The following is a 17,332-nucleotide window of genomic DNA, read 5'->3' on the forward strand; positions in this document are numbered from 1 at the left end:
ATCCAAAAAGATAACAAACCATCGCTAGTGACCGTGAAAGAACTGAGGAACTCACATGTAAGAGGAGCATAAGAGGGCTCATTCATCGAATAGAGATTACTCCATCCAACCTTAGCCAAATTATTTTCAAATTCTGCATCAATGCACAACTCAATAGTTGTTCGAGGACATACATACCGATTGGGAAGCACTGGACGTTCAGATAGAACAACATAATGAGCTGGTTGTGTGTCCCCAATAGTCTTGACAACCGGATACTTTTGGAAAATTTCGGTGTCTTCAGAATTTTTCTTTTGTTTCTTCTTGAGAGGAGATTTAGATAAATATGCAGGACGACCCATAGCTCTAACAGGAACTGTAAGAACCCAAATTTTTGATATCGGTAAAAGACCTTTATGAATGGTAATATAATAACTTGAATTTTTGAGACCTTGTAAAACGTTTAATGAATAGTAACCCTGACGAACGGGAAAAACTTTTGAGCCCACACTATGTAGTGCATAATAAAATAAGTTTCGGAGTTGATATTACGATTATGCGTACCAAATGAGTGTATGTAAACGCTATTAGTTTTCGAAAAAAATGAACTTTGAAAAATGACCGTATTTATGACTCATCAAGAATTACGGGAATCATAATATAATTACGAGATTCAATCCCTATAGATTTATATTCAAGTATGATAATTAAAAATACAAGAAATAAATACGAAAGGAATTACGTCGCGAACCATTTACGAGTAAGTATTACGAAAATGTTTAAGCAACCGAGCGAACGCGTAAACGATTAAATAAACGTAACACACTAACTAAACCATGGTAAGAAAGTAACCATGGTTACTTTATCAAATAGTAAGCTAACCATAGGATTATCAAGCAAGCTATCCAAATAATGTGCTAAGGAAGCTAACACAAGTAGTTTCTAGGAAGCTACCAAAGATTTGTCCCTAAGATTTGTAACAAGAATAAATCCTGGGATACTAGAGAATAAAAATCAAGTGCAAGATCTTCCACCCCATTTTATAGAAGCAATCTAGGAAAGCAACCAAGCTAAGCAACCAAGGGAAGCATGTATAAATACCCCCCCCCCCCCCTTCACAATTGTTCCATTCGGCTATATCAAAAAGGGAGAGGAATTCAATTTCAAAACTCAAACTCTATCCATGGTAAAATCATCCCATTAATTCTCAAGCCTCCTAGAAATTAAACTAAGGTAATAAAATTCTTTCATCTCCTTTTATCAAGGTTTGATGGGTGAAATAAAATCAAGAAACTCACTAGTGAATAGTATGAATAGTAACCTCTCCTTGGTTTCTTGATTTCAATGGTGGTTTTAGGTTCCAAAAATCATACCAAGCACTTCTAAGCCTCCACCATCCTCAATAACACATCTCAAGCTTTCAAGAAAGGTAAAAATCTTTGGCCCAACTTTATTTAAGATTCATTTTTAAGATCCATTTAGTATGTGGTAGGAAACTTAGTTTAAGAAGTGATATTGTTGAGATCTTGAAGTTTAAGTTAAGTAAATTTAAGGTTGATTATTGTTGCCTCAAGAACATGATGTTCTTGAGAGGAGTTTGTGTGTTGATTATGAAATGATGATTGTTGGTGGTTGTATTAAGAGTTAGGGCGTAAACGAAACCCCGATCGTAAACGTAACTCCGTTAAAACCAACGAATCATAACTTTAAGTTTCTGCAGAAATTCCCGGAGTTGTAAACTGTAGTTTCTTGAAAAACAACCCTTTATTATGATAGGAAATGTTATAAGGATCGTTTAGGCACTTGAATCTCTTGATTCCGATTTACGGATCAAAAGTTATAGTCGTTTTAGTAAAAGTGATTTACGCGACAAAAACTGCTACAACTCATGAACTTTGAAAATATAAAGGATCGACTTAAAAGTGTTCATAAATCATGAAATTTTTACAGAGAGTAACACTTTCATAAAAATTTCAAGTGAAAAAAATGAATTTTCAGTTTTATAAAAATATCGGAGCCGAGACCGCGCGAGTAGAAATCGTAAGAATCCATAAGCGGAGCCGACGATGATAAAGAGAATGAACCTAAGATACTTAGAAAAATGAAGCGACCATGATGTGAATAAGGACTTAAAGGAATAATAAGGGTAGTATAAGTTGAGAGGGTGCATTATAAGTAGCGCATGAGTGCGAGTCACCGTAAATTAGAACGGGACCTAACGAAATGAATGGAGTTTATGGTTATAGATTTCCGAGCGGAACCTAGAGCATCCTCCACCTCGAGATACCCAGGAAAGTTTTCAAACCCTACCTTTTAAGAACTGTTGTGTTGTGAATATTTTACAAAACTGTGATATATGCATGAGATTGTTTTAAACTGTTTTACGAAGTTTGAGATGTATTACATTACTCAATTGTTGATAATTTCTAGTATATGTTCATATCGAGTTCGAAATATTATATTTAGACCGAGAGCCAGTCCGTGTAAGCTTATAAAAACCTGGAAGTATCCCGGAGGAGTTTATAATTGAGAATGTTGATGCTAGCGAGTAGCGTGGCGTGTATATATTTTAGACCGAGGATCGGTCAGTGAAAATTGATGAAAACCCGGAAGTATTCCGGAGGTGTTTTAATTAGAATATTAACGCTATAATAGAGCGTGATGTATAAGTTGTAAGACCGAGAGTCGGTCAGTTTTGTTTTTATCAAATAAAAACCCGGGAATCATTCCAATGATATTTATAGGACGATTAAAGTCCATAGTAGTTACGTGTCAAGGGACTCAACGTCCACTTACGAAACATTAAAACACCTCGAACTTTTATTAAAACGATCTTCCCAACGATCATATTCCCTCAACTATATTTTATTGCTCGAATAATAAATAATATATACTTATTCCTTTATCATGGGAGTAGTATACTCCAACGATTAATTATTTCAAAACCGATTAATCATTATAGATTAATTAATTATGTAGACACAAACTAGTTGAGGAATATTATTTTAAATAATCCTTTAGAGAGTAAAACTCATTCGAGGTTTGATTATTATCGATTATCATTTAATTATTTATTAAAGGGTTTATTATTGATTTAAAAATCATAGATCATGATTTAAAACATACTTTCTGACTTCGGAAAATCATTCGAATAATTTCAGATCGTCGGAGAATATTATCCCGACTTATTTAATATCTTGAATATAGTTTCAAGGAGAAACTTTTCCCCCTTATTTAATTATCTGTTGACAACGGTCAACTCACATCCTTAGTACTTCCTCCAAAACTTTCGAAAGTACATATATATATATAAAGTAAAGCTATGCCTATCAACAAGCAAAATGCTTGGAGGAACTTCGATGTGGTTCGAGTTCTCGAGATATGATAGAATTTCCTAAAGGGCAGGGGAGGGGTAGGATCCAAGTACTTCGTGTATTGGATAGACTACTGGTACCGTAGGAGACGGTACAATATGTACCTATGGACCTGCGAAGTGTGTGTATACCCGAAATGAGGACACATAGCTCGTATGCGGCAAGGGTGATAATCGAGAGGTGAAGGTGTCGTCCTTCTACTAGTAGAAAAGGTTACTTTTATCGTAGTATGACTGATCATCGTATGTGGTGGCTCCAACGAATGTCCTATTCTTCCAATTGGAATTGTGATGCAATACCGTAACCCAAGCCTATGTGCTGGGTTTACTATTAAGGTATTCGCAGGTTAATAAAATCCACCACAGGATTGTTTTCGTAAAAGGTGTGTATCAGCAAGGGAAACTATTTTCGAATAAAACGTAACTATCAAATATGATATTTTACGTGAGTTTATCATACAGTCATTTTCATATTGTACATTATTATGCTGGGCATTATAGCTCACTCTTGCTTTCTTTTAAATGACACAACACAACAGATAACCAGTATGCCGGTGTGGGACTTAGTCGCTTGCAGTTATGGGGAGGATCCCTGGCAACTTTGTCTCAGGTGTGCTAGAGTATCAGATAGATATAAGATATCAGTCGTAATTATTGTAACTTCATGTAGACGTTATAAATAATTGTTTGAGATCCTGTAAAGTACATTTGAGTGTAATAAAAGAAGATTACCTTTTGTACGTCGTTTCTAAGGCTATAACTTGTGTGTGCGAGTATGAGATTGGGGTCTGTTGGATTATTGAATCAATACCAGGTTACACATGAGTGAAGGATGGCGTGACGACCCAGATTCCTGACCCCGGATTTGGGGGCGTTACAGGAACAAGATGCTTCAAAAGATTTCCAACAATGCTAGATAATAGTTGTATGGTTAACATGTAGTGGTACATATGTTTCTGGCAGGGGGTGGTGACACCGCATGTTGCAAATATGCACTGCGGGTTTTCATTTTTTTTTGTCACTTGCCAGAGAAGTCTGGCGCCCATGGGAAGGAAAATTGCACCCCGGATAGCCTATGTATTTTCCAGGGAGATGGGAGCACCGCAGGTACTGAGCAATACAGCGGGTTCATCAAAGTTTATTTTTTTTCCACTTTCCAGAGAGGTTCATTACCCGCGGGGAGAATTTAATGCACCACGGGTATCAAAAGTTATACCTTCATATTTAAACAAAAAATTTGTTTCGTTCTGAAACACTTCACACAAAAATCATCAAGGCACCTTACGGGAGTAAAAATAAGATAAAATATACAAAAATTCTACCTAAAAAAAGAGAAAAAGAAGAAAAGAAAAAAAATCTAATTAATAATCTACTTCTATAAAATCTTGGGTTGCCTCCCAATAAGCGCTTTTTTTTAGAGTCATTAGCTTGACTTCTAACCTCAATTTAGACAATCGTGATGGGATCATTGAGACGAATCGTCTCCATTTTTCCAACAAATGCTCCATCCACATACAATTTAAGGCGTTGACCGTTGACCTTAAATCTTGTTCCATCTTGCCCCATAATTTTAATAGCATCATAAAATTTTACTCCAGTCACGGTGAATGGTCCAGACCATCTAGATTTGAGTTTTCCCAGAAAAAGTCGAAGTCTTGAATTAAACAATAAGACCTTACCGCCAACTTGAAAATTTCTACGCAAGATTGCTTTGTCTTCGTTCTCTCCTTGTAAATACGATAATTATCATAAGCATCAAAACAAAGCTCATCTAGTTCATTCAATTGAAGAAGTCTTGCCTCACCCGTGACCTTTAAATCTATGTTAAGCTCTTTGATAGCCCAAAAAGCACGATGTTCAAGCTCAACCGGCAAGTGACATGCCTTACCTTACCATAGACCAACCGGTATGGAGTAGTGCCAATAGGGGTCTTATAAGCTGTTCGATAAGCCTATAATGCATCATCTAACTTCAAGTACCAATCTTTTCGAGACTTGGCCACCACTCTCTCTAGTATGCTTTTGATTTGACGATTTGAAACCTCAACTTGGCCACTTGTCTGAGGATGATAAGCTAGACCAATCTTGTGAGTAACACCATACTTTTTCAATAAAGTTTCAAATTGTCGATGCCGAAAGTGAAACCACCATCACTAATCACAGTCCATGGAACTCCAAAACGTGGGAATATAATTTTTTTAAAGAGCTTCATTACAACTTTTGAATCATTGGTTGCGGATCCAATTGCTTCAACCCACTTGGACACATAATCAACTAAAACTAAGATGTATTTCATTTCACAAGAAGTTGGGAAAGGTCCCATAAAATCGACACCCCATACATCAAAAATCTCGACTTCTAGGATACCAGTTTGTGGCATCTCATGGCGTTTTGAAATATTACCTGTTCTTTGGCATGCATCACAAGCCAGATAAAAATCACGAGCATCTTTAAATAGAGAAGGCCAAAAGAAACCGGATTGAAGCACCTTTACAACGGTTTTAGAAGGACTGTGGTGCCCTCCACATGCTAGAGAATGACAATGTTTGAGAATGTCATTTACTTCAAACTCAGGAACACATTTACGAAAGATACCATCAGCGCACTTTTGATACAAGAAAGGGTCATCCCAAAAATATTGCTTAGCATCATGATAGAACCTCTTTCTTTGTTGCTAGGTCAAATCGGGAGGATGAGAGCCACTCACACAAAAGTTTGCAAAATCTGCATACCATGGAGTTTTTAGTTGCAACTGCAAATAAGTGATCATCTGGAAAAGAGTCGTCAATAGGAGTGTTTGATACAATATCTGATTTAAAATGTAGTCGTGAGAGATGATATGCAACCACGTTCTCAGCACCTTTCTTTTCCTTGATTTCCAAGTCAAATTTTTGGAGTAACAGAATCCATCGAATAAGTCTCGGTTTTGCTTCTTTCTTCGCCAAGAGATATTTCAGTGTAGAATGGTCCGTATGAAGAATGACTTTTGAACCAATGAGATATGTTCGAAACTTGTCAAGAGCATAGACAACAACTAAAAGCTCTTTCTCTGTAGTAGCATAGTTCACCTGAGCTTCATCTAAGGTTTTACTTGCATAGTAGATAGCGTGCAATACCTTGTTCTTTCTTTGACCAAGAACTGCACCTACAGCTTAATCACTTGCATCACACATAATTTCAAAAGGAAAGTTCTAGTTTGGGGGTTGTATGATTGGTGCAGTTACCAAAGCATTCTTTATCCTGTAAAAATACTCTAGACAAACATCTGTAAACTCAAAAGTGGCATCCTTAAGCAATAACTGAGTGAGGGGTTTTGCAATTTTTGAAAAATCTTTTATAAAGTGTCGATAAAACCCCGCATGACCTAAGAAAATCCTCACTCCCTTGACATTACCAGGAGGAGGAAGTTTCTCAATCACCTCAATTTTTGCTTTGTCAACTTGGATGCCATGTTCAGAAATAAGATGACCAAGTACCACTCCTTCATTGACCATGAAGTGGCACTTTTCCCAATTTAAAACCAATTTAACCTCTTCATATCATTTAAGCACTTTAGAAAGATTATGCAAACACACATCAAAATCATAACCATAAACACTGAAATCATCCATAAATACTTCCATAATAGACTCAATGAAATCATAAAATATGGATGTCATGCAACGCTGAAAAGTAGCAGGATCATTACATAATCCAAACAGCACTCTTCGATATGCAAAGGTACCATATGGACATGTGAATGTAGTCTTTTCCTGGTCATCAATGTGTATAGGGATCTGAAAGAACCCTGAATACCCATCCAAATAGCAAAAGAATTTATGTTTAGCAAGTCTCTCAAGCATTTGATCAATGAATGGAAGAGGGCAGTGATCTTTTTTAGTGGCAGTGTTTAATCTACGATAATCAATACACATTCGCCAATCAGTGACAAATCTAGTGGGAATTAATTCATCTTTATCATTCCTAACCACCATAGTTCCTCCTTTTTTGGGAACTACTTGAACCGGGCTTACCCATTTTGAGTCAGAAATTGGGTAAATGATGCCCGCATCAAGTAGTTTTAAGACTTCTTTTTTAATAACCTCTTGCATGTTAGGCTTCAAGCGGCGTTGTCCCTGTATGCAAGGCTTATGATCCTCATCTAAATAAATTCTATGCATGCAAAAGTCTGGGCTAATCCCTTTAAGATCATCAATATAATACCCCAATCGCTTTTTTATGCATTTGCAACACAGTAAAAAGCTTAGAAATTTGACTATCATGAAGATTAGAGCTAACAATCATAGGATAAGACTCATTATCATCAAAATACACATACTTAAGATTGGATAGCAAATGATTTAACTCTAATTTCTTCATATGAGGTTTATCACAAGAAGTAATAGTGTTTGTTACCTCACAAGTTTGGCTTGGATTAGCCTTACCATCCAACTCAAGAACAAATGAGTCAACTTCAGCATGTCCTTCTCCTTCTGAAGCTTCAAGCATCAACACTGCTTCCAAGGAATCATTCAGTAAAATCTGAGGTAGCTCATCATGCACAATTTCATCAATGACTTCAATCTTGCAACAAGTATTCTCAAGCAAAGGGGACTTAAGAGCAGAGGTTAGAGTAAAAGTAATTTTATCATCACCAACACTCAAAGTTAAAGTCCCACTTTTAACTTCAATAATAGCACATGCAGTACAGAGGAATGGCGTACCCAAAATAATGGGGATTTGGTTATCCTCTTCCATGTCCAACACTACAAACTACACAGGAATATAGAATTTTCCAACCCTAACAGGCACATCCTCTAAAATACTCAAAGGATATTTTATAGAACGATCCGCCATTTGCAATGTCATTTGTGTGCATTTTAGCTCACCCATGTGTTTAATTTTTGAAAAATAGAGAAAGGCATGATAGAGACGTTAGCGCCTAAGTCACATAAAGATTTGTCAATAAATAATGAACCTAAATAACAAGGGATTGAAAAACTTCCAGGATCTTTAAGTTTAGGTGGAGACTTATTTTGTAAAACAACACTACACTCTTCAGTAAAAGCTACCATCTCCACCTCACCAAAAGATTGTTTTTTGTCAAAATATCCTTTAAAAACTTTGCAAATGATGGGACTTGGGAAATTAAATCAGTGAAAGGAACTGTTACCTCAAGATTCTTGACAAGTGACATGAACTTACCAAACTGTTGATCTACCTTTGTTCTGTTCATCCTGCTGGGGAACGGCAACTTAGGCATAAATGGTGGAAGAGTATTTACAATCTTCTCGTTCTCAGCTTTCTTGCTTCCTTCAGTTCCACCCTTGTTTGTCTGATCAATATCATCCACCTTGTCATCTTTGCTGGTTTTCTTCTCTTTCTCATCAGTCACATCAGTATTAGGCATTAAAGTACCATCATATGTAAGACCACTCCTAAGAGAAATAGCATTCACATTTTCCTTTGGATGTGTTGGTTGTGATGGTAAAGAGCCAGGCTGCCTTGCAGTTGAAGAACTAGCCAATTGTGCAATCTGAGTTTCCATCATCTTGTTATGGACTTTCATATCTTTAATCTCTTGCATCAGTAATTTCAGCATCTCATTTGTCTGATCAGGCTGTGCAGCTTGACTGGCTTGAGGAGCGTAATTTTGAGGAGGCTTCTGAAATCCAGGAGGATTCATAGGTCTCTGAGAAGGCCTATACTATTGTTGTTGAGAACTCTGATAAGATTGTTGATACTGTTGCTGCTGATTAGGCATAGAAAGATTTTGAGCATTGTTATTCCTATATGAGAAATTTGGATGGTCTCTTCAACCAGGATTATAAGTGTTGGAGTATGGATTATACTGCTGCCTCTGCTGAAAAACATCTGCTTGTTCCATTTGAAAATTTTGTGAATCTTGAAAATTGTATGAGCACTCATTACCCATGTGGCCTTGGATTCCACACACTTCACAAACAAGATTATTCATGGGAGCCATGGATGACAATGCATTAATACTCATAGGAGGAGCAGATGATTGTGAAGTCTTCAACGAATGAATCTCCTAAGTTAACGCAGCGAGCTGAGATGATAAGAGAGAATAATCCTCCACTTCAAGTTTACCGCCCTTCTTAGGTTCTCTCGGGTTATTGAAGTGATGGGTAGCTAAATTTGTGAGGAAAGTATATGCATTATCAACTCCTTTGTCTAGAAATACACCACCTGCAGCATTATTAACCGTACCTTTGGTTTCAGGATCAAGACCATTGTAGAAGCATTTTATCAGAAACCACTTCTCAAGATCATGATGAGGGCATGCACGTTGAAGATCTTTGAATCTCTCCCAAGCATCTTTAAGAAACTCTCCATATTCTTGTTTAAATCCCGTCATCTTGTCAATCAAATCATCAGTTCTGTTCGGAGGGAAAAACTCAGTTAAGAAAGCTTGAGCAATTGTATTCCACTCAGTTATATTGATATCATTCAACCATTTTTGAGATTTATCACGAAGAGAAAACCCGAACAACATAACTTTCAGTTGGTCTGCAGTGACACCTCGATGTTGGATGGTAGAACAGAGCTGTTGAAACCTTAGCAGATGAAATGTAGGGTCTTCAGATGGAAGACCAGCAAACTGATTTTGTTGGATCATAGTAAGCAACGCCGGTTTGATCTCAAATTGTTGCTTCAATAGTTGGCATAGTAAGGCCAGTAGGCACACCACTCAGAGAGGGTTGTGAATAGTTCTTCAAAGATTTAATAGGAAGTTTTGCCATTATGATCTTTGAATCGCCGAGATTTTGCTGCCTTTCTTTCCTTACACGATCTATGTATTGCTGACAAGTAATCCCAAAATCCGGACTAAGAGGAATTACTTCTGCTTCTTCCTGGACCTGGGCATCAACAACTAAAACAAGAAAAAGATGCATATATTTTTAACTTCCGCTTAATATTCGATGCAGTTTTTTTTTCATTTTTCTTTTCTTTTTAATGTATTAATGAAAAGATGCATATATTTTTAACTTTCAAAAAGATGTATATAGTTTTAATTACTCAGTGAATTTGATTGCTTAAAACACAGAGATATGTGTTAAATTCAAATAGTTTTTTTATTTTTTAACGCATCTTACACTCAAATTATATTATTCATTTTTCAAAAAATTATGGTATAAAATTGGCCCCCCCTAAAATTCTTTTCTGCGTCCGCCACTGGGTGCAGGTGCGGGGATGCGCGGTACGGGAATACGTGAATTCGACAAATTTAAAAATATGGGGATTCAGGTGAGGGATACGATAAATATTAAAATATTAAAATATATTTTTATATTAATATTATATTTTATAAGTATATTTTATATAATTCAAGAGTTGCATTTTAAATAAATAAAGTGGTCAAAAAAATATAAATTTGTAAAATTGATAAAATTAAAAAAGACTCGGCACATATAACAAATGATAATAACAATAAATAAATATACAAACAAGTATTAAAGAAAGTAAAATAAGATAAAGTTTAACTTTAAAACACTCAAACAATAAAAGCCCAACCCATATATACATACACAATACACACAGACTACCCCAAACCAATCGACACGTATTGACTTGAAATTGAAGTCGGAGATGAAGAGAATAGACTCGACGGTGTGAAGGGACGACAATGTTAGAGCTCAATCATCTCTCTGCAACTTCTCTTTCATCTCAAACATCAAATTAGACTCTGGTAAGTGAAAGCCAACAAAAAAAATTACGATCTCTGCCCTTCCCGCACCCCCGACGAATCGAATCAGTTAAAGATGAGGACACGCCGGGTGGGGCACCCCGTACGTATACAGTCGCACCGTCGCACACCCCCGCACCGGAACGTATCTAGTGCGCAGTATGTGGGGGTAGTGCTGCACCCCTACTTTCCGGGTATACACATGTTTTCTTGCTCAGGATCTCGCTGCTGAATCCCTATTTTTAATCATCTTTTTTTTCCGCCTACCAATCGCCCTCTCCAATCTCCACAGGTTCATTTAAAGGTTATATTCGATTATTCAAGGTTCTTTAATGGACCAATTATCTTTACAGGTGTTAGGAAAGGATACTGAGCCAATAGCCATATGTCAGTGGTATCTACTTCCCCAGGATTAAATCACCTGGATGCATCTACAGATAGTGGGTCACAAATCGGCAACTTGTTGATATAGGCGCAAATCGGCAACTTATTGACTATGATTCAGATTTACCTGATGAGTCACAAGAAAATTTTTTCACAGACATTGGAAGGAAACTTTGATTTTTATGCTAAATTCTTTGGATTAGTGTTTACCTTCCCAGAGTTCAAATCTGGAACCCTAAACGGGAATTAACAACTTGTAGATTGTGACTCAGATTCATCTACGAGTCTAACAAAGACGGGAATTTGCAAACTCCCACTCCACCACATATGACCTCCTTAACGATGGCTAAGGTGATTTTTCTTGCAGGGACAACTGGATTTTGGAGCTATGAGAGGAGTGATACACTTGAGAATGAGTGTAAACACGAGTGAAGAGAAGAGTGAAACACTTGTTGTTGAGTATATAACAACGAAAGCAAAACCTAAATCGAATAAATAAGAATAAGAAAATAAACAACAATCACGCAAGACAAAGATTTACGTGGTTCAGAAATTCTAATCCATAAGCCGCACTAATTTTGTATTGATCTCTCACAATTTGTTGTGTTATAATTTTACAATTACATGAGTATTTATAAGAGAAGAAACTAGGTCTGAATCAAAATTATAGTCCAAATATAAAAATTAGACTAATCCATAAACTAATCTGAATCTGAATAGTTTATTTTCATGGGCTTAATTAATAGACTCCACAACCCCAACAATCTCCCACTTGGAGTCTGACCAATCTTCACTTCACTCTTGTAAGTCTAGTAAAATCAATTTATCAATCAATAACTCTAACTAGTGCAACGCCTTCTCATCAATCAATTCTGAAGGCCAGTTGAATCTACGCAATACTTCAACTTTTCATTCGTAACCACCTTAGTCAACATATCTGCAGGATTCTTTGAACCAAGGATTTTCTTCAAGGACAAAATATTATTGCTTATCAACTCTCTTGTAAAGTGATATATCATCTGATTATGCTTCTTCGCCCTAGCATGAAACACGGATTCTTTGCAAGATGAATAGCTGATGTGTAAAATTGTAATACCGCAAGTGCATGCTGTCTGTTATTAGCAGATACATGCAAGTAGGGGTCGTATGCACAATGAGACTATTTCAAGGATTTTAATTCAACTACTACAAATTGTTTCTGGATTAAAACGAGTGTTGTGAATTTTTAGCTAACTAAATAATGCAAATTTAATGTGGTTAAAATCAAATAACTAAAGTCTAGGGCAATATAGGTTGACCATGCTTACACCAAAACATTCACAGAAATATAACAATTTATTGGGTCGAGTAATTAAAGTAATGGTTTATCTCTCTCGAGCATTAACACTTTCATAAATCTAATTATGCTCTCGCACTAATCCTCAATTCTGCTAATCGTATGTGTGCCTCTAGCGAGTAAAATCTCTCGATCTATTACCCCTATCTGCATACAATTAACCCACGATATTGGCCAATTACATAGATTAAACAATAAAGCATATCAATTAGAATCACTCTTTTCCCATTAAACTACTAACAAATCAAAGAATTGTCATGGTGCAAACATGGCTTCCCTTAGGCCCTAGAATAAGACTACTCAATCATATTAGCAATAAGAATAACAAGAACAATGAAGAAAGTCATAAAAAATATATGCTAATAAATAAGAAGAGATTAAGAATGCCTTGAACTTTTATATTAATGAAGAAATTGAGATCCAAGCTTAAACAAAGAATCCAATGAAAAAGATGAAGGAAATAAACCCTAGTTTTTTTGTAAACGTCCGTATGTCTCTCTGTAACTAATGATAAAAACTAATAATAAAACTAAAAGTATCCTCCAATAATAATATCTAATCCTATTTCTAAACAAAAAAGTATTTTTTATGTTCTAATAATTATACCAAAAAGAATTCCATAATGGAGTAGGAATTTAATGTAAAATTCGCAGCTGTTTTTACTCCTCGGTTTACGGGCTCTTCTAGTTGGACTTTGCTTTTGGGCCCATCTCTAAATTAAGGTAATTCTCGCAAGCTTTACGTGGACTGTAAGATTATCAAAAATGGATTTCTGGATCTCTAGATATGACCCAAACAATATTTGTAGTTAGTATAGTCAAATAATACATTTTTTTTCTATTTTCACTCCAAAATAGATCATTTCGCTCCAAATCCTTCCAAGTCAAGGATTCTTTATTTCTAACAATAAAACATTAGAATCTATTAAATAAATATCCAAATCAATGCAAAATATAATTAATATGAGAATAAAATCATCTAAAATATACGTAAAAATATATTCTATCAATAGCACTCGGACTGTCGCTATACAAAGCACTGTCCGCCTGTTTCTTGCCCAACTCCTCAAAAAAAAATTTCAACCAAATCATCTCCTTGCTAGCTTCAGAGATAGCCATATATTCTGCTTCTGTGGTTGAAAGAGCAACACTCTTTTAAAGTCGAGACATCCAACTAACTGTGGTGCCACCTAAAGTAAAAGTAAAAATATAACCCATTGTACTTTTTCTTGTATCCAAACATCCACCCAAATCTGCATCAGAGAATCCTTCCAAAATAACATCTTTCTTACTGAAACATAGTACAACCTTGGATGTGCCTTTCAAATAGCGTAACAATCACTTGACTGCTTCCCAATGCTCACTTCCTGGATTAGACATAAATCTGCTAACAACTCTCACTGCATGAGTAATGTCTGGCCTTATACACACCATAGCATACATTAAAATTCCAACTACAGATGTATACGGAACTTTAGCCATATATTTCTTGCATTCATCCATTTTAGGTGATTACTTCTTCGTGACATTAAAGTGACTCACCAACGGTGTACTTCTGGTCTTCGCATCCTGGACACTGAATTTCTGTAATAATTTCTCAACATACTTCTCTTGAGATAATTTTAAAGTACTTTCAGCTCTATCCCTTATGATGCTCATACCAAGTATCTATTTTGCTGCACCCATATCCTTCATCTCAAACTCCTCAGACATCTGTCTCTTTAACCTATTGATTTCCCTTATGTTCGATCCTACTATCAACATGTCATCAATATACAACAACAATATGATATAAGATGAATCAAACTGTTTAAAGTAAAAACAATGATCCATAGCACTCCTCGTGTACCCATTCATCATCATAAAGTTGTCAAACTTCAAGTATCATTATCTTGGTGTTTGCTTTAAACCATACAAGTTTTTTTTATAAGCTTGCAAATAAGGTTTTCTTTCCCAGCTCCCTCTGGCTGAACCATGTAGATGTCTTTCTCAAGATCACCATGCAAGAACGCGGTCTTAACATCTAGTTGCTCTAGATGTAACTCCTCTGCAGCCACAATACTTAATATAATTCTAACTGTAGTCATCTTAACAATGAGAGAAAATATCACTATAGTCAATACCCTTTTTCTGTTGATAACCCTTGACTACTAACCTCGCCTTGTATCTCTTGTTGTCATCATGTTCTTCTTTGATCCTGAACACCCACTTATTCCATAAAGCCTTCTTTCCTGCTAGTAACTATATTAAAGACCAAGTCTCATTCTTTTCAAGAGAACTCATCTCCTCATCCATGGTTGATTTCCACTAAACTAAATCATCCACTTGTACTGCCTATGAATAACACCGAGGCTCCCCGTCCTCGGTCTATAACATATAATATGCTGAAGGAGAATATCTTTGTGGTGGCATCACACTTCTGCTAGTTTTTCTTACCTCAGTCTGTGGAGTTACTGGAACCCTGTCATCAACATTCTCTGAACTCCCACTATTTCCTGCAAGATCTGTTTCCTGTAATATCTTCAAGCACTGCTCCTCTTTCTCAAGTTGGTCCTTTGTAAACTCAGAATCGACTACAAGTTTATCCTTAAACACTGCATTCTCATTAAAAGTAACATCTTAACTTCTCACGACCTTCTTAGTTAGTTCATCCCAAAAACGGTAACCCATATCATCTGAGCCATAACCAATAAAGATACACTTCTTTGTTTTCGGATCAAGCTTGTCCCTATCAGAATCTTTAACACGTACATAAGAAACACAACCAAAAACTCGCAAGTGTGAAAAATTTACCTCTTTTTCTTGTCATCCTTCTTTAGGAATATTGAATCCCAAAGGACTTGAAAGTTCTCTATTTATGAGATACACTGTTGTGCTAACTACATCTGCCCATAATAGGGATGGCAATTTGTACCGAATGGATGGATACCCCATCCGTACCGATTCGATCAGGTTTTACCGAACCCGAATATTTTGGGTTTGGATTCGGGTTCGGGTTTGATTTTTAAATCCGAATCATTTTCCGGTCGGGTTTGGGTTTAAGGCATACCGTTCTGAACCCGACCCGAAAACCCGAAACCCATTACATTCCGACCCGAACTCGAACCTGATCTGAAACCCATGTTAATATATAAATAATATTTTATATTTTATAAGTAGCAATATAATATATAATATAATATATTACTAATATTAGTACTACAAAATTGTACTTTTTATAAACTATTGTATTAAAGTCGTTGAATTTTAGTTTTAGCAAGCATGTTTAATACAAGTATACTAAAGGTCAAAATTGTTGCATTATTTCACTAACAATTTTATTCACAGAGGTATAATCCATTGTCATCTCTGAACCCTCTAATTCAACCCCAAAAATTTCAATATCGTCATATTTATGAACACTTTGCTCAAATCAGATCGTAGTAATTTTCACCAGAGTTTGTGCAAATGAAGGTGCAATTTGATAGTGATCTATAAACCCGAACCCGAACCGAATCCGATGGATTCGGGTTTGGGTTTAGTGGTTCGAGTTTTTTCGGGTTCGGGTTTGGATTTTGCTAAACCCGTTTCGACCGACCCGATTGCCATCCCTAGCCCAAAACATCTTTGGCAACCCTGCATGTAATCTCATACTCTTGGCCCTCTCATTCAAGGTTCTATTCATGTGCTCTGTAACACCATTATGTTATGGTATCTATGGAATAGTTTTAATCATTTTAATCCCAAATTATGTGCAACAACTTTTAAACTCATCATTACTATATTCACCTCCATTATCTGACATCAAACTCTCCACCTTTAAACCGGTCTGATTTTTAACTTCATTCTTCCACTTCTTGAAAGTACTAAACAAATCTGATTTATTCTTCAAAAAATAAACCCATACCTTTCTAGTGGAATCATCAATAAAAATGACATAGTAGTGAGATTCGCCCAACAACGCAACTGTTGTTGGACCATATACATATGTATGAACTAGCTTTAACTTCTTAGCCTTGGGGGTCCTCCCTGATTTTGCAAAAGTAACATGTTTCTGCTTTCCAAGAACACATGGCTCACTGAATCCAACTTCCACATTTTTCAACTCTGAAATCTTTCCCTTCGAAGTTAACAGCTTCATACCTTTTTCACTCATATGACCAAGCCTTTGGTGCCACAAAGTTGAAGACTCAATCTCATCAACAACTGAATTTGCTTCATAGCTAGATTGTTCAACAATGTACAAAGTGCCTTTTTTCTCTCCACTAGCAATAACTAGATTCCCCTTTATAACCTTTTACTGTCCGTCTCCCAGAGTAACTCGATACCTTTCCTTATCTAACTGACCCACATATAACAACATCTTTTTTAGTCTAGAAATGTACCTTACATCTTTCAACGTCCAACTAGTTCCTAAGAGGTTATGAGATTAATGTCTCCCATGCCTACAATATCCAAAGTCTCATCATCAGCAAGACAAACTTTACCAAAATTTCCAAATCTGAAATTTAATGTTAAATCCTTGCAAGGGGTAGCATAGAATGATGCACCAGATTTATAACCCATGATTCAATCGAACATTCAACACAACAAATC

The 17,332-nt window shown here is 36.1% G+C and overlaps 1 non-coding gene across 1 annotated transcript; it reads left to right on the plus strand.

Annotated features, from left to right (window-relative positions):
• The first annotated feature begins 9,617 nt into the window (after positions 1-9,617).
• On the plus strand, positions 9,618-9,724 carry LOC141721955 (small nucleolar RNA R71). The gene has a single exon (XR_012574994.1). It is a non-coding gene; the product is annotated as a small nucleolar RNA R71 (small nucleolar RNA).
• Positions 9,725-17,332: the final 7,608 nt, after the last annotated feature.

Source organism: Apium graveolens, chromosome 4 (genome assembly GCF_009905375.1).
Source record: "Apium graveolens cultivar Ventura chromosome 4, ASM990537v1, whole genome shotgun sequence".
Taxonomy (NCBI): domain Eukaryota; kingdom Viridiplantae; phylum Streptophyta; class Magnoliopsida; order Apiales; family Apiaceae; genus Apium; species Apium graveolens.